We start from the raw sequence: 24,226 nt of genomic DNA on the forward strand, positions 1-24,226 counted from the left end.
CTGTTCTTTGGTGTAAGTGAGGTGTTAAAGTCCCCCGTTTATTGTGTTACTGTCGATTTCCTCTTTTAGAGCTGTTAGCAGCTGCCTTATGTATTGAGGTGCTCCTATGTTGGGTGCATATATATTTATAATTGTTATATCTTCATCTTGGATTGATCCCTTGATCATTATGTAGTGTCCTTCATTGTCTCTTGTAACATTCTTTATTTTAAAGTCTATTTTTTCTGTTATGAGTATTGCTACTCTAGCTTTCTTTTGGTTTCCATTTGCATGGGATATCTTTTTCCATCCCCTCACTTTCAGTCTGTATGTGTCCCTAGGTCTGAAATGGGTCTCTTGTAGACAGCATATATATGGGTCTTGTTTTTGTATCCATTCAGCAAGCCTGTGTCTTCTGGTTGGAGCATTTAATCCATTCATGTTTAAGGTAATTATCGATATGTATGTTCCTATGACCATTTTCTCAATTGTTTTGGGTTTGTTTTCGTAGGTCCTTTTCTTCTCTTGTGTTTCCCACTTAGAGAGTTTCCTTTAGCATTTGTTGTAGAGCTGGTTTTGTGGTGCTGAATTCTCTTAGCTTTTTTAAAAAATTAATTAATTAATTAATTTTATTTTTGGCTGTGTTGGGTCTTCGTTTCTGTGCGAGGGCTTTCTCTAGTTGTGGCAAGTGGGGGCTGCTCTTCATCGCAGGGCGCGGGCCTCTCACTATTGTGGCCTCTCTTGTTGTGGAGCACAGGCTCCAGACACGCAGGCTCAGTAGTTACAGTGCCCGGGCTTCGTTGCTCTGCGGCATGTGGGATCTTCCCAGACCAGGGCTCAAACCCGTGTCCCCCGCATTGGCAGGCAGATTCTCAACCACTGCGCCACCAGGGAAGCCCGAATTCTCTTAGCTTTTGCTTGTCTGTAAAGCTTTTGATTTCTCCATCGAATCTGAATGAGATCCTTGCTGGGTAGAATCATCTTGGTTGTAGGTTCTTCCTTTTCATCACTTTAAGTATATCATGCCACTCCCTTCTGGTTTGTAGAGTTTCTGCTGATAAATCAGCTGTTAACCTTATGGGAGTTCCCTTGTATGTTATTTCTCGTTTTTCCCTTGCTGCTTTCAATAATCTTTCTTTGTCTTTAATTTTTGCCAGTTTGATTACTATGTGTCTTGGCGTGTTTCTCCTTGGGTTTATTCTGTATGGGACTCTCTGTGCTTGCTGGACCTGGGTGGCTATTTCCTTTCCCATGTTAGGGAAGTTTTCGATTATAATCTCTTCAAATATTTTCTCTGGACCTTTCTCTCTCTCTTCTCCTTCTTGGACCCCTATAATGTGAATGTTGTTGCATTTAATGTTGTCCCAGAGGTCTCTTAGGCTGTCTTCATTTCTTTTCATTCTTTGTTCTTTATTCTGTTCCGCAGCAGTGAATTCCACCATTCTGTCTTCCAGGTCACTTATCCGTTCTTCTGCCTCAGTTATTCTGCTATTGATTCCTTCTAGTGTAGTTTTCATTTCAGTTATTGTATTGTTCATCTCTGTTTGTTTGTTCTTTAATTCTTCTAGGTCTTTGTTAAACATTACTTGCATCTTCTCGATCTTTGCCTGCATTCTTTTTCTGAGGTCCTGGATCATCTTCACTATCATTATTCTGAATTCTTTTTCTGGAAGGTTGCCTATCTCCACTTCATTTAGTTGTTTTTCTGGGGTTTTATCTTGTTCCTTCATCTGGTACATAGCCCTCTGCCTTTTCATCTTGTCTATCTTTCTGTGAATGTGGTTTTTGTTCCACAGCCTGCAGAATTGTAGTTCTTCTTGTTCCTGCTGTCTGCCCTCTGGTGGTTTGGTAGGGTGTTGTGAGGGAAACTCCGCCTGAACTCCAGCTTCACCCTCTGGGGCAAGCGACTCAACTTGCTGACATGTCATTGCTTCTTCGGGGAAGCTAGGATAATAATAACTATCTTGCAGAGCTGTTATAAAGATAGGAAACAACGTAAAACAAAGGAGAGTGCAAGCCACGTGGAGATACTGAAAAATAGCTTAGTAGTAGTAGTAGCTGTAGTTTTGCTGTTGTTTTTGTCATCACCACAATTATTACAAGTTTCTTGTTAGATGGACCCAAAGAAAGCTTGGCTCATTTTGACTGCAACCAAATAAGAAAGAAAAGGATCATTAGTATCGTCATTACATTGTTAAGTATTTATGAGGCTGCCTTCTGCTTACATCACTCTGTAAAGAGCATGAGACCCAGTGCCTATATCCAATAGGAAGGTCTTTAGGCTGGGTGACCCGGATGTGAAGTGATAGCATTCTATGTAATGACGTGAAATGCATAGATCACAGGAAGCAAGAACTGGGCAACTGGCCTCCTTGGTATAGCTGTGATGTTTATGCAAAGATCTTTTCTGTTCTACTAGATGAAGAGCCCTCTCGCCAAACCTTAGGTCAAAGCCTCTGTTTCATTTGTTTTCAAATTTTCCCCAGCCCCTCACCTTGCTCTGCTCCCTGCACATGGCAGGTATTTGGCAAAGCTTTGTCAGGTGGGTAAATGCAAATGTTAGACAATCCTATGACACTGCGTCAGATGCCCAGGTTATGTTTTAGTGCATTCGTGGTGATTGAGGGTAAGGAACAAATGCTGAGTCCCTTTTCAGAGGAAAGTCATTGCATTATATCCTTCAGTCCTGGGAGGAAGCAGTGGGTGAATCTTTTCAAGTAAGAGCTGGTAAGAGGCATATGGGAGGAAGCTGGTGCCTGAGCTTGTCATAAGTGAGCCTGTGTGAGTCAGTGTCTACTGTGAGCAACTAGTTCCTTAGCAAGGGGCTTTCTGGGGAAGAGAGATTCATCAAGTTCTGAACAGCTAAAGAAACATTCACCTTGAAGGAGGATGTCGACCGAAATTCCAAGAAAACGACCTGATGTAGGGAAAGCTTGTAACTGGAAAAGGGACTTTGTGCTCTGCCTGAGGGCAAAATCTTGGTTATATCGATGCGTCAGTCTGCTTTTCAGCTGGATTAGAACATTCAAAGTATGTATTAAAATTATTAGGTCTGCTTAAGTTAAGCAGAATAAACAAACCCAGGACAAGGAGAAGCTCAAATGGCTTCTTCTCACTAATTTTCAACATCATCTAAGTTAGATCTCAGAGCCTGAGTGCCTAGTTGTTCATATCTTGCAACTAATCACACATAAAGGAGCCCCTAACTGCTCTTTCACAAAACATACTGATGTTTAGTTGGATTTAAACAGCCCTGAACTGAAGAGAGACCAGCTAGGGCAAGGGGAACATTTTCTTTTACTGTCTGGAATTCAATCGGAAGGTTGATGAAAACTCATCCTGATCTATTATTTTTGCCATTCTAAAGTGACCTTTTTAGTTTGTTTGTTTCACAATTAAATGTTTCTTATATCAGTGTAGACTGGATATTTTATATGTACAGCTAATGTGTTTATTTTTCTCAGAAAGAAAAAAAGAAGAAGAAGCTGCCACAAAGCCAATCGAGTGTCAGATTTGATGTTATCTTAGAATTAAAGAAACAGGATGCTTCACTGTTTTTGTCCACGAACTTTCAGCACAGTGCCTTGTGTACAGTCCTTGAGTTACGACCCCCTCCTAAACAGCCTGTCCTCCCTTGGGTCCTAGAGTAATGTAGAGATGGCTTATCACAAAGGTATATCAGGACAGTATAGTCACTGCTGCCCAAGACCAGCTATATAATTTGCAGATCCAAGCGCAAAATGAAAATATGGGGACAGTCATTCAGAAATTATAAGAATGTCTACAGAGTGACAGCAGAACATTAAGCCAAGGATGGGCCTTTCCAAGCCTAGGACACTGTGCAGCTTCCCAGATCTCATGTGCATAAGCCAGCCCTCTGCTGGCCAAAGGAGCAGGTTGTGCTGAGCTGCAAATGTCATACAAGTCCTCACACTCCCCAGAAGCCATTCCCCCCCTAACACGTCAAGCTTTCCTCAGCCTCATTCCCGCAGCTATGTCCCACCATACCTTCTTGCATGACCTATTCATTCTACACATACCCAATTAACCCATTCTGTCCTGAGGAAGGGTGATGAGAGTCTTTGGGCAGCTTGAAGGCTAAGGAGACCTCCCAGCATGGATCTAGGCAAGCTGGCCCCCACCCTGGGCCCCTGCCAGTCTGGGCATCTTCTCCTCATCGATTTTGCTTATTGTTCCCCGTTTTCCTCCCTCTTACTGTCCAGGTATCTTCTGCTTTAGAGTTAGCATCTCTGCCCCACTCTCCCAGGTCCTTCTTTCTCTCCATCCCATGTTCCAATCATTTTCTCCCATAAAACCAACACTCAACAGTAAACTCAGTAAAGATTTTCAGCATGAGTAATTGACCTATAAGTCAGAATTCTTCTCTATGTGAACCATAGCACAGTCCCTTGTGTTAACAAGTTACTAGACCGACTTCTGAGCCAGCCTTCCTTCATTTGGAGCATGGTGCTGATGCCTGAGCTTTCTTTCTCTGGCACTGGGCTAGAATTTCTCCCCCTGAAATGATTGCTATTAAACCGTTGCCTTAACTCAAACTGCTGAGTTCATAATCACATTTTTTTTCTGGGACTGTGACTTTGAAATAGAAAACACTTTCAAAATCGATGGTTTTTTAGGAGAGAGAGTGGTAAGGAACCAAGAGTCTAAGAAATGCAAGAAGCCGGTTTTGAACTGCTTCCATTTTCCCCAACAGGCTCCATTCACTCCCCTGGGAGGGGGTGACGGAGGGGGTGACAGGCAGTTCCACACCAGGAGAGTGGAACCTTCCACACCAAAAAGTATGTGTGATCCTATCAGCTAATTGGTTGGCTTCATGAAAATTGTCCAGAACAATCCTTTTTTGACAGCTCAAGCTTGACCAGGTACATTCCATGGTTGAAGATAATTGGAACTGCAGATGTCACTAAAATCTAATATTTCACAAGGACTCCGGAGTTGAACTTTGAAAAGTTATTAGCCATTGCAGAATTCTCTCATGCTGCTGCAATGGCAAAATTTCCTTTTCTGAATCTTTTTGATTATCTGCTGAGTCTGCAGACATATCATTCCTCACAAGGCTGTGGGGATGATTAAATGGGCAAATGTGTATAAAGTGCTTGGCATACTCCCTGGAACATAGTAAGCCCTCAATAAATGTTGGCTGTTATTCCTATATGGTCCTTTATTTTGAAATGACATTAATTGCTGTGACAGCCAGAGTACATCGAATCATTCTGCTGCTGTTCAAGGCAGTTTCTTCAGATGAGTGCTGATGTTTACATGTTAATTTAGTTTCTAGCTAAGGAAAGAGTCAGGTTTGGATGCAAAACCCAGGTTAATCAGTTACGCTGTGAACAGTGGTTCTTATCCAGGGGCAATTTTACGCCCCAGGGGATACTTGGCAATGTCTGGAGACATTTTTAGTTGTCACAACCCGGGGAGGTGCTACTGGCATTTAGTACCTAGAGGCCAAGGATGCTTCTAAATAACCTGCAATGCACGGGACAGGCCCTCCCCTCTCAACAGAGTCTATCTGGTCCCAAGTGTCAGGAGTGCCAAGGCTGAGAAACAAACTGTGAGAGACTTTGGTGGGATGTTTAATCTCACTGGGCCTCAGTTTCGTCATCTTCAGGAAAGAAAAGAAATATCCTACTTGCACGGTTGCTATAAATAATAGAAATAAATATAAAGGGAAAGCGCCTCAGTGGGATCCCCAGCACACAGACACCCAGCCTTGACACCAGTAGTCATGGAAGTGGTGGTGTGTTCTGTCTGTTCCTGTACAACAGGAGGAGTGTTCATTCTCCATGAACACTTGGGCAAAGAGAGAGACTCAGAAACCATTTAGGCTTTTTTATTACCAGGAAAAGAAAATGCTCTTCTCCCTTTGTTTCCCGTTTGAGCTGTTTAGACGTGTCTAGAACACTCTGCTGTGCTCACTCTTTTCCATCCCTTCCCAAACACACAAGAGTCCAAGTTGTCCATCCACGTGGACTTGAAGCAACTTTTCTGTTCCGTTATTTATTCAATTTTTATTGACACTGTGTCTCTCTGTCTTAGTTAGGGTAATGCCTTCAGAAAGAAAATGATCTTTGGGGGCGTTAATAAGGCACAAAGTCTCCACAGGCCATGGAGCTGAGCCTCCATGTGCGGTCTGTGTGCTCCTGCCCTGGGGTCCTGTCCCAGGACTTCAACACTGAACACGCTATGTCCCCCCACCCTCCCGACTAACACACCTCCCTGTGACTTCTTGATCCTGCCACAGACTGTTTCCTATCATCATTGCTTTCTATTTTTTTGATGAAATGCATCTGAAAGGCAGGGTGAAGGCCAAGTTGGCAAGTATTTACCTGATTCTGGATTTCTTGTTAGTGATGTCAAGCAACTGTGGGTTCCTACCAGGAAGAACTTCAGAATGTTCTCATGTGGGCGACTAAAAAGGCCATACAGGCAGGGTTTTCCTCTGGGGGGGCAAATGAACCTTACTGTGAATCTTTCTAGGTCCCCTGAAGAGAACAAGGTATATCATCAGAAGTGCATAGGCCAGCTTGGCCTTTATCAGAAGGGAGAGCTGAGGGAGAAAGTTATCTACCGTCTAATACGCTGTTTCCCAGCAGGAAATGGCTTTAATATAAGAGACGTCATGCTCAGGCCTCATTTAGCATTCGCTCAGTGAAGGACTGTTACCCAATGCCAAGCGCGCTCAGGGTGCTGTGCTGGGTACAGGGTACGACCTTGAACAAGCCGCGTCCCTGCTCTCAGGGTGCTCGTGCTGAACTGCTCACTTCTCCTGAAGTTCCTCCTACTCTGGTGCCTGGGACCATGAAATTATTTGCTGAGTCTTTTCCAAGGAGCTGATCCAACCTTACCCGAAATATCCTCTTTACATATTTTGATCAAAGCACTTCCTTGATTGTTCAAAGTCTGTTCCAAATCTACCTCCTCTGCAAAACCTGCCCCAGGTCGTGAGTGTGCTCCACGCTCCCGCAAAGTTTAACTTTCTTCATCAGTCCTTTGCCATCCCCTTCATATATATACAAGATGTAACCTACACATTCATGTAAAGTTCAGCCTCCTTATGCCATGAATTAGGCACAAGGCATAACCATAGACACCTAGTGAACTGGGTCTGGAAGCACTGCGGAGGGCACTGAGCTAAGCCGCTCACCGGCTGGGGAGGGCCTGGGAGGACTGGCCCAGTTATAGACGGTGCCCCCGAGAGGGCAGCGGGGCAGCCCGAGTACAATGCACACAGGCCCACTTCCCTGTGCCTATTCTTGGCACATCCAGCAGGTGAACGAGATGTAACAACTGGGAATCCAGGCGATCCTTGAAAGTCAAGGCCAGACTCATAGCAGTTGTCTTTGGAGGAGACCTGTCCACGCATAACAAGACCTGGTCCACTGTCCTTAGGTGTGGCGTCAGGAATCAAACCTCCAGAAAGAACTGGCAAGAACTATCTCTAGAAAGATCGATAGGAATTGAGAGCAGGATAAAGAGGGAGGAATGATGCATTCAAGCCATATCAGTAAAGGAGAACCTAGGAAAAAACTCAGTCCCAAAGGCTGGGCAGGTTCCAATTAGGATATGCTGTAGGGGTGTCTGGGGCACACCCAGGTCTCACTGGCAACAATAACTCACAGTCACCAGGAAGTAGCAGCAGGGATCAAGAGAGACAGTGAAGAGCACACAGTGGTAGCAGGGCCTGCGGAGCTCAAGTTTGGAAGCGACTTTTTCCCAGCAGCACCCGTAGGGAAGAGGAGGACACTCTTGATGCAACCCCATATCAGATCAGACGAGCCCAGAACAGAGCCCTGGCCGCAGACGTGGGTCTGTGCTTTAGGGAGTCTGTGCTTCAGAGGGCCTGGCTTCAGGGCTTAAGAAGGGTGGAGGTCGAGCTGGAGGAAATAGCAGAGAGGCAGCTGATTTGTACGTCTTTAGATGTGCAGAGAGGCAGCTGATTTGTACGTCTTTAGATGTGCAGAGACAGAAATGTTGAACTTGTTGGTTGGACGTGCTCGTATATCTCCTCTCCAAGATTGAAAGGCTGTTAAGACTACAGGGCACAGCTTCTCTGTGCTCTGCAAAATCCTATGTTTGCTATGGCCAATGATAATGGTGAGGAGGAAAATGGCATATATTAAATTACGCAGTCTGTAAGTTAAGAAAAAGCAGAGCTACAGATATATTCCAGTGCTTCCCTGAATCACTCATACATGTGAAAGTAGCAAAGGATGACACCACCCCCAGCTATGCATGATGAGTTCATTAGCTTGAGTGTATGTCAAATCATGGTCTTTGTTTCTCACACTCTAAAAATAGTTACCCGAAGTAAAAGGGACACGATGTGCATCACTGTGAAATCTTTGGGGACTGTATCACCAAGGACCAAGGAACTGCCCTTGAGCCTGCATGGAATTGGTCTATACCATGGGTTTGAACAGCTCTGCTGAGAGCAGTTCAGGAATGCTGCCAGCCCTAAACAACTTCACTTATGAGCTAGCGCCAGTTTTACTTTCACAAAAATCCTCCCCAGCACACCCGAGAGAAAGCAGAGGTCCCTTATACTTGGAAATTAAAACCAATGCAAAGAGTAGTGAGACCTGCCCACTCTTGCCCATGACAGAAAACTTAGAGTCAGGTCTGGGCTCAGAAGAGTGATTTAATGTTTACATGCAGAATCTACGTGCTTCTCTGGATATGTAGGGTGCCAGGCTCTAGAAGGCTTTACCCTTTACCATTCTTCCTTTCAAAAATAATCTTCCAAAGAAACAGATGTTAGTTTCTTCTATCTACATCAAAGTTCAAGAGCAGGAAATTACTCAGATTATACTGAAGATAAACAGCATTATTCTGTTCGGTTCTTCAAATAATCTTCTATTTAAATCATAGCTAATTACTATTTAGCAAATTAAACTCATTGAATACTTCAGAAATGTCTATTTCACTGTCAGAATGAATGCTTTAGGGATCCCCTGTGGTGAGGAGCCTTCTTTCTTCATTATATAGAATATTATCTAGTTGGCCTCAACCTGCAACAAAGATTTTTTTTCAGATCCCTTAAAACAAACAAACAATACAAATCATTTTTGAAATGTTAATTCTTCAACTAGGCATTTCTTTAGCACAAGGAGTTTCTTGGGTAAAGCAGAAAGACCTTGCCAGTATCTCTAGCTGTGGTTAGACCTTCAAACCACATGTCAGGAGGTTAGGAGTGGAGAAGGGACGCTTATGGAAAGGTGTGACCTGCTGGCTGGAATCAACTAGGGCCAGGCAGTGCTCTCCAAGAGAGCTGCTACCTGGGCTGTATGCTCCAAGCTCCACAACCGTTCAGCCATCCAGTCTCCCTAAAACTCGAAGGAAGTCTTTTAACTAAAGATTTTAGAGAGTCAATAATGTGAATTCCTTGAGAAGAACTAAATCCACATTACGAATGAAATCTATTTATTAAACAGTTACTAAGTATAAAGCAAACACTCTACACACACGATTGAGGCATGACTGCAGAGGGATTGTGCCCGCCATGTCTGTTACGGTACCAGCCGCACTGGCCTTAGACCCACGTGCTCTAGAGGGTCCCTCTCTGGCCATCCTCTAGCCACATTCCCAGCCATATCCCCCACCTCCCATAGCAAGGAGTTCAAGGGGCCAAGGGGTCTTGTCCACCTAGAACCCAAGCCCTCCCTTCTAGGCAATGATTCAGGTACTCAGGACCCTAGAATTTCCTGCTCAAATGATCCCAGGCCTACATCACTGACCTACACAGGTCTCTACCCCCGTCCTTCCCCCAAGAGCAGACTGTGCCTCCAGTGTGTGTGCTCAGAGGTCCAAGGAGTGACCGGTGGAGGGGGACTGTTGACATAGAATGTGGACAAAATTTGGACATATAGTACCGTAAGAGCAGAAGCCCAGGGAGGTCCACACATATACACACAAGGCCCCATGGTGCAGGGCGGGAACAGAATTGAGTCAGACTGCAGGCTGAGGACCAGTGAGCCAGCTTCCTGTCCTACAGAACCCTACATTTGAACTTAATCTTCCAGGTAGTTATGAAGGTATATTTGTTAAGACAGCAGGATGGGACATATTCATTTAACAGCCTAATTGAGGACTTCTAAATATTTAGACATATGGTGTGTGGGCCTCCATCTGTCCTCCTGTCCTGGGGCCCAACAGTGTTGCAGAGCGGGAGTGCCTAGGGAAATCTCCAGTGCTGGTGAGGATCCTCTTTTTACAGCATCACCTGTGTCTGCACACCCTGCTAATCTACTTCCCGATCACATCTCAGTTCTTCAGTTATACTGAACACAGACAATTCTCAATGTGTACATCTGGGGTTGCTCAAAGGCCATTTTTGAAAGAAGGACCTTTATCAGATGTGTTCTTATTGCTCTAGTTATTTCACAAACCTGTGAAAGCTCTAGGAATTGGAGCAGGAACATTACCCAATAAATCTCATCTGCCTTTTGTGTCCACCTCATCCTCGTTTGAACCCATAGCTTTTGTGCTATCGCTAGCTACCCAAAATCTCTGCTGGACAACAGCATTCTCACCCAAATCTGCATCCCCATAAATTGTCCTAGTCTGTCCTTCACCCACAACTTTTTATAAAGTCCCATTTCCTCATTGAAGATGATTTTATCCAAGTGAAAGAAAAGGAGTCTGCAGACACTAATTCATACTACAGTATGAATGATTGATAGTTTCCTTCTCACGCTTTCAATTGCAATTGACTATTTCAAAAAACTCCAGTTGAACAAAGCGAGTAATTTCAGCTGCCAGCTATTATAGGCATATTTTAGGAACAACATAGATAAGAATTTTTTTTTAATTGGTGAAAATTTTTATTAGCAAAAATTTATTAACACTGATGAAATATATTTTTAATTTTATAAATTATCTATTTATAATTAAGACCAATACAGTAAAATATCCCATATAATAAATAGCCTAGTAAAAGAAAATAGACTAATTTAAACTTAATTAGTTAGTTACTGGATCAATAACACTGACTGGCAGAGGAGAAACTTACTTTCTCAATACTGAACATTGCCCAGAGGATTCTATTGATGAACTGTTTCCTCTAACTCCCAATTTAATTCTCACAGAATATGACTTCAGAATTTGATAATTAAATTTGAATCATGACTGTCTCTGCTCTTCAAGCCTTCCTGAAGGTGATTTCAACCCAAGAGAGTTAATTTTAAATTTAGAGAGGGCTTGTTGGCAAATGTGTTATGAGGGGGAAAAACCCCTCTTATGGTTTTATAATATGTCTAACACCCTGTCAGAGATCCAAAAAATGGAGCAAGGAAGAAAATGCTTTTATTCTTCTGACTGCAATCAGGAGAGCACCCCAGATCTGAAAATCAGAGCATCTTGGCATCGTGGTTTCACCTTGGACTTGTGTAGGGAGGAGTAGACATGTTACAGAGGGAGTGATTTTCCGGTCGGGATGCTTCTATCATGAGAAAGTCTCCATCAGTCAGGAACAGGGAGACAAACGGTTTGGCTAATCAGTTATGAAACAAAGATGGGCATTGGGAGAGTCTATGTCTGTCCCTGTTATAGGTAGACAAGGGAGTCATCCATGTGCCTTGTCTAAGTCACATGAGGAAGGGTGGTCCTTTACAGTAAGCCATTTCCAGGAACACAAAAGGGGAGGGAGATTTCTTAACTATCACCGTTTTCAGGAGTGCAGGGCTCATGGGAAGTTCAACATTGTCCATCCATTTGTAGAAGTGTGCATTTTCTTAATGCACTCCTGTTCTGTTTCCTGCCGAACCTTCCCTACACCCTGAGAGCAAGAGTCCACTCAGCCCCGCCCCTCACCGGTCTCGCTCTCTTTCCTCACACCAGGCCCACCCTCACCCCAGGGTCTCTGCTCTTTCTGGCCTCTGCCTGGAGTGTTCCACCACCAGCCACTCTCCTTCAGATATTTTGCTGAAATGCTACCTTTTCTTTGAGATCTTCCCTCTCACATTGCCTATCTCCCTTCTTTGCTTTATTTTTCTCCTTGTGGAATGCACAGAATACTTTACTGATTTACCTACTTTATTGTATGTCTTCCCATTAGAATATAAATTTCATGAAAACAGGGATTTTTCACCCCTGTATCCCCAGCACCCGGCACATGCTAGGCTTGCAATAAGTTTTTGTGAATAGATATGTTAAAACACTTAGTGTATGCTTTGCCTCACCTCCTACTATTAAAGCTATTTGTTACAACGATAGATATTCTTTTTTACACAGTATAACATGAATAGCATGACCTGGGAAGAATAGCATTCTATTTCTCTTCTGCTCAGTCTAAAAATATTTATTTTAAAACTTTAAAAATTTTTCTCATCATTATAACTAAAGATCCTAAAGACAGTATATAGCTACATATGTTCCAAATATCAACTTTCAGAATTTTGGCTTTGTTACTCACTTGCCTAATTTATCTGAAAGAAAAGGGCAAGTACTCTGTACATTAAGAAAGGACCACTGATTCCTCAGTCTCCTGATCTGCAGGTGCCATGTTAACTATATGTCACACGAGGTCTGGGCACTCAGGGTTAATCTCCTCCTTGCAGCAAATGAAAGTTGCACAATTTAATGAGAACTTTCTTCTCTATTTTCTTTTTTATCTTTGGTGAGAGAAGCAAGCATAACAGCATTTCCCTGAACTTCTTATAACCCTGCAGAAAGTTTAGGTTCCCAGAGAATGAGGAGGAGAAAAATATTTTTTAATGAAAAAGAAGGGGAAAATTAATTCTCAGGTGAGGTTTCTTTATTTTACTTTTCATTGTAAAACTAACATCATCGCAAGTAAAAGAATATTTTCAAACCTTTGGAGAGTCTATGGCCCTAACAAAGATTGATTTCATTATTTCATATTTTCTTCTAGTTCCCGATCACAAGCACATGTAATTTTTCATACAGTTGCAATCATAGCATAGATAAAATTTTGTATTTTTTGGGTTTTTTTCCTGCTTAATGATAGTCTATAAACATTACCCACATTATCTTAGCATTCTGAAAATTATCACATTTTTGTGCCTGAAGAATATTCCATTAGGTCACTGATGTACCACAGTTTACTTGTTCAGGGGTAGTTTCCCTTCCTTCTGGGCTACTTCCCTCGACTCTTCTTTTCACTGGACCTGTTGTCAGTTGGACTTTGAAAAAATCTTCCAATTTAGTTACCTGACTTGACATAACTTAGCGTTACCCAAACTATGTTCCTCAGACATTCCCATGTGCTACTAATAAGTGTTCTGTGCTAAGTCAGGGAAAGGAGGTGGGGAGGCTGTGAGAAGGGAAGCCTGTCCACAAATGTATTTAATAGACACATCTTGGAGTTTGAGTATCACATTGATATATTAAAGGTTCTGAGAGATCTTTCAGAAAAGGCACTTTTTTTTGGAAGTATAGTTGATTTACAATGTTGTGTTAGTTTCAGGTGTACACCAAAGTGATTCATATATATATTCAGATATATAGATATGCATTCTTAGAAAAGGCACTTATATAACTTTAATCTAGCTCTCCCAAACTTTGATCATCAAGAACTCTTCCTGGACCACATGGTGACCATCTAAGGGAGCGAGCATTTGGCTTCCCTAGAACCTGGTGCAGAAGCACTGCTCTAACCGTTCTCTCTAACTGGAGTCCTGCTAGTCCGGGGACACGTTCCTCATCTTTAGTTCTTGGTCAAAAGCAACTCTATGCTCCCCATTGATTTCATAGCTAGACTTTCAAAGGAGCAAATGGAAGCCCACGTTGTCCTGGTTTAGCACAGGGAGGTGCTCAGGGGCTAAGAGGTCTTGTTTCTGCTCCCAACCTTGTTACTATCTTTCTCTGTGATTTTAGGCAAATCACCCCCACCTCTGCCCCACTGCTCACTCTGTCTATAAAAAGAGAGGGTCTGGATTAGAACATTTCTGGAAGGGTAAGGCTGAACCCCATCCCTACAGTCTGCACACGTGCCTGGGGAGATTGTAGGAAGATAGGGCGTAGCCCTCTGAGTGTTGCATGGAGCCTCCAGGAAGAGGATGCTGGATCTCGCACAAGGAAGCTCCCACAGGAGCCCAAACCCTCCAGCACAGAATATACATTATTCTCAATAGCAGGAGACATTCTCAATGGCCACCAGTGATCAAAACTTTCTCTTTTCTATTTCCTTTCCTGCTTAATTTCCTCTGTTGTCTTGCTGCGAGGTATCTTAAGCAACTCACTTCACTTCTCTAAACCTCAGTTACTTCACCTTTCTGAGCCTCAGTTTCCTCATCGTTAAAATAAAAATAATCCAACCTCTCAATGAGACAACATATTTAAAAGACCTAGTACATAGCGAACACTCAATAAATATTAGTTTTCTTTCCTTCCCTTTTCTTTACCATATTAAGTGAATACTGAGTGTCTGAAGAAGATACTGCTAAGGTTGAATAATTGCCAGGAAAGCCAGATGAGCATGAAATGACTTCAGGAGAGACCTCAGCTCCAGCTCAGAAACATGAGAAAGCGGCTGGTGCATCTCGTCAGAGTTCAGCTGCTTGATTACTTCATGCCCATTTATACTTGGGTTACAGTGATGTCAATGAACTACAAAAAAAAAAAAAAAAAAAATCAACGAGTTTAAATGAATTTGTGGATGATAAATTCAAAACAATAGATGACTGGGCTATATACTAAATCTTTGAAAATCTAGCTCTTAGAAGGAAACTATGTACTTCTCCTAGACATCCCCAGAGGACATTATCACAAAGAAATGACTGAAATGGACTGACCATCTGGTGACCTAAGCACACCAGACAAAGCATGTAACCTGAGCACGACCCTACTTGAGCTGGGTCCCTTGGCAACTGCAGTTATTTCTACCAACACAATCCTTATAAAATTCCCTTTGGGCTCAAATTCCACAACTGACATTCAAACCATTGTTTCATTTGTATATTCCACTGATGCCTTCAATTTCAGATGGTGCTGATGAAAGAGAAAAACAAATACCATATGCTAACACATACATATGGAATCTAAAAAAAAAAAAAATGGTTCTGAAGAACCTAGGGGCAGGACAGGAATAAAGATGCAGACGTAGAGAATGGACTTGAGGACACGGGGAAGGGGAAGGGGAAGCTGGGACGAAGTGAGAGAGCCGCATGGACTTAAAAATACTACCAAATGTGAAATAGATAGCTAGTGGGAAGCAGCCGCACAGTACAGGGAGATCAGCTCGGTGCTTTGTGACCACCTAGAGGGGTGGGATAGGGAGGGTGGGAGGGAGACACAAGAGGGAGGAGTATGGGGATATATGTATATGTATAGCTGATTCACTTTGTTATAAAGCAGAAACTAACACACCATTGTAAAGCAATTATACTCCAATAAAGATGTTAAAAAAATAAGATGGTGCTGACTTAAGTCGTTCCTTCCTCCTTATTCTTAATATACTTTTTTTATTGAAGTATAGTTGACTTACAATGGTGTGTTAGTTTCAGGTGTACAGCAAAGTGATTCAGATATATATATATATACATATATATGTATGTATATATATTCTTTTTCAGATTATTTTCCATTACAGGTTATTACAAGATATTAAATATAGTTCCCTATATTCCCTGTGCTATACAGTAGGTCCTTGTTATTTATCTATTCTATATATAGTAGTGTGTATCTGTTAATCCCAAACTCCTAATTTATCCCTACACCCCTTTTCCCCTTCGGTAACCATAAGTTTGCTTTCTATGTCTGTGAGTCTATTTCCGTTTTGTAAATAAGTTCATTTGTGTCATTTTTTTAGATTCCACATATAAGTGATATATGATATTTGACTTCCTCTGTATGACTTACTTCACATAGTATGATAATCTCTATATCCATAATATAATTTTTTAAATTAATTTTTACTGGAGTATAGTTGATTTACAATGTTGGGTTAGTTTCTGCTGTACAGAAAAGTGAATAAGTTATATATATACATATATCCACTCTTTTTTAGATTCTTTTCCCATATAGGTCATTACAGAGTATTGAGTAGAGTTCCTTGTGCTACACAGTGGGTTCTTATTAGTTATCTATTTTATGTATAGTAGTGTGTATACGTCGATCCCAATCTCCCAATTTATCCTTCCCCCCCTTTCCCCCTTGGTAACCATAAGTTTGTTTTTTACATCTGTGACTCTATTTCTGTTTTGTAAATAAGTTCATTTGTACCATTTTTTTAGATTCCACATATAAGGGATATTGTATGATATTTGTCTTTCTCTATCTGACTTACTTCACTCAGTATGACAATCTCTAGGTCCAACCATGTTGCTGCAAGTGGCATTATTTTTTTCTTTTTTATGACTGATCCCATATATAAATGATATCATATGATATTTGTCTTTGTCTGACCTACTTCACTTAGTATGATAATCTCTAGGTCCCTAATATACTTTTAACTGTAAAATTAACAAAGAGGAGGAGAGTAGAAGTGAGAAGTATTCAGTTATAACTATTTCTCTAAATTTGATCTCGCATGAGAATTATCAAGGATGCTTGTTACAATTCCTATTTCTGAGCCCCATCGCAAACCTCTTGATTCAGAATTTCTAGAAGTAGGAATTAGGAATCTGCATTTTAAATAAACTACCTAGATAATTCACATGAACATTAAAGTTCAGAGCTTCACAGCTCGTGCCTGGGTCACTGCAACTGTCTCTTAGCTGCTGTCCTACCCTTGTGTTTTTCTTCTATCATTTTTGGAACCCTCCTAAAGGTCTACATTTATCATGCTACCATGATAAATATAGCATGGTTCCTTTGGATCACCTCATTATATTTAGAATTGTCCCTTGATGATGAAAGGCCTTCCCTCTGTCTCCCCAATGTCTTCTCACTGGCCTTGTCCCCAACTCCTCCCCAGCCCAGTTGTCCACTTGGGCCAAAATAAGCTGCCTTCAAACTACTCAGCAAAGCTCTCGAGGTTCCGTCGAGAACCAAAGGGGCTGCCACTGCAGTGGGGGAGGGCAGAGTGGAACATGGGCTCACAGGCTCTCCATCCCCATTCCAACCAGAGCTCCACTTGTGCTTCCTCATAAAATTTATTTGGAGATAAGACTCTGGTAGATAGAATAAATTTTTTAAAAACACTGTCCTAGATTAAATCTACTATATCCCTTTCCTGTCTGCAAACACTTTATTTCCTTTGTGTGAAACCCTTCCCCATCTCGCCCACTGCAAGTCTTCCTTATCAACAGTCCATGGTCTGTCCATCACATTTCAAAACCTTTCTCAAGATGCAGCTGGGTCTCACCTAACCGTCCAACATCAGGGTTGTTCATGTCATCTGGAGCTCAGGTCAACTCGCTGCAAGTGGGGTCAATTTCTTTCTCATTGTTAAGTTATATCCATCTCAGTTGTTTCCTTCATTCAACAAATATTTATCAAGCCACTGCTATATAGCAGGATCTGCGCTCAGCCCTGGAAATACAGTAGTGGACAAAACAGACAAAAGTCCTTGCCCCTTGTGGAGCTTACATTTTTATGTGCATGTCCTCCCCAAAGAGATTCCAAGTTCTGCAATAGGAACTTGGTCTCCTACTGGTTTTATATCCTTTTAAAGGACTTAGTAATAATAAAGTAATAATAATTCAATTAAAGCCATTATAGCAAACATGACACAAAATTCATGACAAAGCTATTTCATGTCTTCAGAACCTCTGGTTTTTATTTTCTTGTTACTTGAAAATTAATTCTGAATAATAATTTATCTGCTCTCTACTTATGTTCCATATTCTGTTTAGAATCAAAGACCCAAAATTTAAGGGGAAGAGGTAAATGACAATTATTTGCAGTTCTTTAATTCTGTAATCAGCATGATACCATTAAATTTGTCTCATACTTTTTTCTTAAATAGCTCTACTACCCTTATGAAAAGAACTTGCTTAATTTCCCAAACTTACCCAACCAGTTTGCTTGATTTGCCAAAACTACAAGGAGCTTTTAGAAAGGAACAGTACTATTCTGTCAGTTCTCTTGATCCATTCCGGAGTTGAGAACATTTTTTAATTTTTTTTTCTTACCTCACCATAGATCTAGTGAGCATGAATTTCACACTCACATAACTCAGGCATGACTTCTGATGTCCATCAATGCTGAGCTAATTTAGTCAGACCAATCCTCCTATTGAAAATTACTAAAAGTACTGAATAAAATATATTTTCATCTTATTAAAAAACATCAGTAAGCCAAAACATAGTAAGGCATTACCAGGCCCAGAATAGATGAGAACAAAGAAAAGTAGGCCAAACACTAGGAGCTGCTTTTGTTCCAAGGGCATTTGCCTATTTGGACTATGAAACTGAGCTGTGGCTTCAATGGATTCCTGGGGTGAGAGGAATGGAAATCAGATCCCAGGGCCCACCAAATGTGGAGAGTATAATAGGAGAACCCCATATTAAAGTGGAACACAGAAGTCAGCTCATCCCCTCCCACCCCCCTCAGAGAGCCATGGAAAGAGTTGCTTTAATCCAGCACAGAGCAGAGCAGGAAGAGAAAAAAAGGAAACCCAGACCCCAAGAGGCTGTAACCATAGGCATATTTGAAGCCTAAAATGTACAGCCCCAAATTTGTATCACTGCCCAAAATCTAGTTTAGAGTGGTACCAGACTGTCTACTCAAGCCCCCAAAAGAAGCAAGTGCAAACTTTCTCCAGGGGAGAAATAAAGCTCATCTTACTGAGCCTTTGAGAGTCCTCAACTTATACTTTCTCAAGTGGTATGAGCAGCACAGAATCAAAGGTAACCAAGCACACAAAGAAACAAGGCAGCAGGAGCAAGAACCAGTAGGAAGAACAGACAGCAGAATCAGACACTCAGAAACTTCAAATATTGGAATTACCACATTCAGATTATTAAAAGAAAATGCTTGTCATAGTTAAAGAAAACTTTAAAGCTTGAAAATATTTGAAAGGAGCATGAATCTATAAAATTGTCAAAGCAGTTATTTTTAAAGGGTCAAATAGAATCTCTGGAGATTAAAAAATACAATAATTAATATAAAAAGATAAATGTCTTTTTCTCCATAATTGAACCTCCTGAGCCCTTATTTCTGCTGATGTGGGAATTTCAAATGTACTGATTACATCTCCAGGTTACACTTAGTCTCCTTGGGGTAAATATTCAGTGATCAGTACTCAGTAACTCAGAACTATATAAGTTCCAGGGCTTTGTACATCCTTGGATGGTGGTTTGCTCTGTGAGGTCTTCTGTCCTCTTCTGTATTCTAATCCTGCTTTCTCCCCTCCTTAGGCATTCATTGGCCTCTCTCCTCAGTTGTACCATGATCAAAGCCCCCTTACTCACTTCTGCACTCTGTTCACTCAGATAACTCTTGCTCGTCCCAACTATAAGTCCTAGCCTGTGCCTCTAGAAAACATGGAAAATTCCCAGCTGCTGGGCTACCTTCTGGGGCCATACGCTCTCTATGGGACAGCCTCAGGTCCTCTCTGCCTAAAACCTCACCTAGGGAGCTCCATTTTTCCAGACAAGAAGTGGGGCAAAAATCCCCTCTCAGTCAGATCCAAACTTTTCTGGATATTTTGTCTTTCACGACCCCACTCCCCTCCCTACCCAGACTCAAGCAGAATGGGAAAGAGAGCTCTCTTTTCTCCTCTCCCTCTCTGCCAAGCTTCTCATCCATCCCAGAAATGCTTCTGTCTCCTCTCACACTGCAGGAAAATATTCTGTGCTTATTGAAGAATTTTTTCCTATTTTATGTTTATTGTATCAACTCTATGCTCTGAGACCTCCATGCTTTGTCTTGATATTCAAACTTTTGGAATGGAAACCACAAACAAATAATAACAATAAAAATTTTTCTCTTATCAAGATAGCTAGTGGGAAGCAACCACATAGCACAGGGAGATCAGCTCGGTGCTTTGTGACCACCTAGAGGTGTGGGATAGGGAGGGTGGGAGGGAGGGAGATGCAAGAGGGAAGAGATATGGGAACATATGTATATGTATAACTGATTCACTTTGTTATAAAGTAGAAACTAACACACCATTGTAAAGCAATTATACTCCAATAAAGATGTTAAAAAAAAAAAAAAAGAATCTTGCTCTCAGCGTTGAAAGCTCTGGCTTTGAAGACTGTCTTTGAAAACTCAAAGCTAAGAGTATGACTCTGTTTTTACCAGCTTGTGTTCTCCCTTCTCTAAGACGTATATTTCTCTCAGGCTGAGGGTAAAGGGAAATTACTGAGAAGGAAAAATACAGTCAGTAATATTTCAAAATATTATTCTGCTGCACCAACAACTTTTCTTTTTTTTTTTTTTTTGAAAGATTTATTTATTGATTGATTGATTGCTATGTTGGTCTTCGTTTCTGTGCGAGGGCTTTCTCTAGTTGTGGCAAGCGGGGGCCACTCTTCATCGCGGTGCGCAGGCGTCTCATGATCGCGGCCTCTCTTGTTGCGGAGCACAGCCTCCAGATGCGCAGGCTCAGTAGTTGTGGCTCATGGGCCTAGTTGCTCCGCGGCATGTGGGATCTTCCCAGACCAGGGTGCGAACCCGTGTCCCCTGCATTGGCAGGCAGATTCTCAACCACTGCGCCACCAGGAAACCCCAACAACTTTTCTTACCCAGTGTCTACAAAAAGAAAACGTGTTTAACAATGAACTTGGTATAACAAAATTATCCTGCGGCAAAAATATGTGGGCCATAGAGTTTTGTTATATAAGGATTCGATCAGCCCATAGGTTTCAAGAGCAGGCCACTGGCAAATTGTATTAATTTACCATGCATTTCTCATAACACAGGTCAAAAATAGTGTTATTGAGATAACAGAAGATTCGGAACAAAGATATATTTACTTTGGCTAGTAGCTATGAAGATAGAATCCATTTTCTTTTAATCTCAAAATTAAGAAGGCTATACTGTTACCATGATTACATCACCCCTAAATGTCATTAGGGAGGGTTTTGTTTTTTAATGAGAAATCATGGCATACATTGACAGTTCAAAAATGACTCTACTCATCACCTAAAAATATTACAACATTTATCATTATTAAAAATAGTTTGGGTTTCATTGAAGGAGTAACTGTTTTTCACACAAATTCTAAGATCTTTCTTTCCTTTGATGATAAAAATATATATAAAGAGAAGCAGGTGAAATCTGCCAACTTTATATTTGGAAGGAAATACAGAGATGATTTTCCTGCCAGCAGTCTTGGATATAAACCAAGTAGATAAAGTCATCAGAAAGGATTAATTGGGTCCCAACATACGTAAATGAGCTTCCACTTTTGGTATGCTGACCATCAATGTTTTAGACTAGAGAGTACAGTGCCTCTTTCAGCTAGAATTGAAATGTTCCCGAAGACCAACTGGAAAACACATTAAGAATACACTGGAATATCTATAAGTTTTTTAGCATATCTCTGATTGTAACTACTGATAGAGCCCATATCAGTCCTATGGAATCGGCCTCTATTCTGTACATCTGTATTTAAAGCAAACAACAACAAAATCCTCCAATTATCAGAGATTTAGCTATGAAAAAAGGATTCACCTAGAGCTGAAATTTACAAAAACAAACTATAGAACCTTCCCATTTTTAAGATTTCACTTCAATAAGTTTTTGAGATTGTTTTTGAAAAGTGAATCTATCCATTATTAAGTCATTTACACAGTGTTAGAGTTCAGGGTACACGTGTCATTAAGATCAGTGCTATGGTTTCCACAGCAACTATAGCTCTGTCTCACTTGACTCCTCACTTTGTGCTTTATTCAGCCTGTGGTAGTAAATTCAGGCCCATGGTGAATACAAGTAGGTGAATATAGGCACACACGCACACCTGTGTATAGATAAGGTCTCTTCTGTAAGCCCTAGGTTTTCCTTTTCATCATGTCATGATATAATTAACCTTTAAGCTTAGAATCAACAGAGACTTTTGCAGGCCTTTCAATTCCCAGGCATTGTAGTAAAATACTTTTATAATGAGAATTATGACCTCTTGCATATTTTTTAAAAAGTTAAATGATCTCTTGTAAAAATAAAATACAGTGTGTGTGTGTGTGAAAAAAAAAAAAAAAGTTAAATGATCACACATTCAAATAACCCAAATCTGCTAAGTTTACAACTAAGATACCTGTCACTGATTCAAGAAAGGAGTCTTCTCTTGAGCCCACTGCTAATTCCAGAAATGCGATTGACAGAATAAGGGGCTATTTCAGCTCAATTTTCCTTGAAACCAGATATCTGGGGTTAACGCAACAGCACTTCATTTCCGTCGAACTGAGCTGCTCAATTGCTTTGAGATTCTTGATAGATTGGTTGATTGGGCTAACTGTATCTATCACAGCAGGCCCCAGTGCTTGACTGATTGCTGTGTAGTGCAATTAACGGGCCACCAAGTTATTTAGAAGACTTGTCCCCACCGTGAAAGACAAGTTCCATCCCCAAAATTCTAGAGCTTCTTGCTCCACAGTTTTCGTGGCAAATATTCCTCCTAAAGGAAACCACTGTTTGCACCTTTGGTGTTCATTTATGAATACATCCAACAAATATTTGTAGAGTGCCTACCATATGCAAGAGGCTGCACTGGGCACTATAGGCCCTATGCTGACCCTGTCTTAAGTGTCTTGAATGGGGGTCTGAAAAGGACCCACAATAAAGTGAATAGTGTTAAATGTTCTCACTCTTCGTTCTCAGCTACCAAACTCTTAATATGACTTTAGCATAGCCACTGCCATGTTCTCCTCTTCCATTACAGGCTTTCATTTACCTCCCCAGGTACTGCCCTACTATTTTTTTTGGCCGTGTTGGGTCTTCGCTGCTGTGTGCAGGTTTTCTCTAGATGCAGCGAGCGAGGGCTACTCTTCGTTGCGGTGCGCAGGCTTCTCATTGCGGTGGCTTCTCTTGTTGCGGAGCACGGGCTTCAGTAGTTGTGGCATGTGGGCTCAATAGTTGTGGCTCGCAGGCTCAGTAGTTGTGGTGCACAGGCTTAGTTGCTCCACAGCATGTGGGATCTTCCCAGACCAGAGCTCGAACCCGTGTCCCCTGCATTGGCAGGTGGATCCTTAACCACTGCGCCACCAGAGAAGTCCCCCTGCCCTACTACTGGTCCTTCCTCCAGAGTCCCCACTCTTCCTTATTCTCCGTGTCCTTTCCTCTTACCAAATAAATCACAACTTGATCCCCACTTTCATCTCAATCCTACCTCCCAGCTTCTCACACCCAGCTGCTCCATCCCTCATCTAGTTTCCTCTTTTTCTTCCTTCATTCCTCTTCTCACTGAGGATTTCAAAGTCTTCAAAAGACAGGGAGATCCAAGGAAACATGTGGCTTTTGTCTCAATAGTTCAGGGCCTGATAGGGTTCAGGGAGTTAGTTTGGGACTCAAGAGTTGAGCCTCCCTGGCTACATCCTGGTTAAATAAGCACTCTGGTATTGGTATGAGGATCTAGCCACTATTCATCTCACTGCTTTTTCGGTAAATGTCTCCATGTCCCATACAAGCCATTACCTTCTTTATCTTCCCCCCGAACCAGCCTGAACTTACAGAGAAAAGACACCATCTATAAATTCACCCGAACCAGAATCCTAGGAATGATCGAAGGCCCTCCCTGCTCACTAACCCTTCCTTATCCCCTCCGTCACCAAGCCCTATGGGTTTATCTTCACTGTCACTGCCTTATTTAGGTTCTTGTCACCTCTGGCCTGAATTATTGCCCTACCCCCTCACTGATTAGTCCAATCTACCACCACCCATCACCACACACCATACTGGTGCCCTCACCTCCATCCATCAAATTCATCCCTCCAAAAGCAACCATGGAATTTTTTCCAAAATATATGTCACTTCTTGGCCTGATTCCCCACAGCTTTCAGAATAACATTCAGACTCCTTGGTTTATGACACATAGTTCATGATCAGATCTTGCTTCCATTAGTAGCTTCCTTTCCCAGCAACCTACCATCCACCCATGCACTCTTTATTCCAACCGTATAGAACAGTGTGTGGCTCCTGTAACTTCTGCTGATTCACACCTGCACTATTTCACATGTACTGCCTCCTCCTGGAATGCCCTTCTTCTCATCGTAGGGGAGGAAAAATTAGTTCTCCCTCTGTCCTTCTAACTTCTCAGCTGTAACAAAAGGCAGATTAATAAAAGCAAACAAGTTTATTAGCATGTATCTCTCATGTATACATGAGAGATGCCCAGGGAAAAATAAGTAACTCTCAAAAGAGGTGGCTTTAGAATCCAGGC

Source organism: Balaenoptera musculus, chromosome 4 (assembly GCF_009873245.2).
Source record: "Balaenoptera musculus isolate JJ_BM4_2016_0621 chromosome 4, mBalMus1.pri.v3, whole genome shotgun sequence".
Lineage (NCBI taxonomy): Eukaryota > Metazoa > Chordata > Mammalia > Artiodactyla > Balaenopteridae > Balaenoptera > Balaenoptera musculus.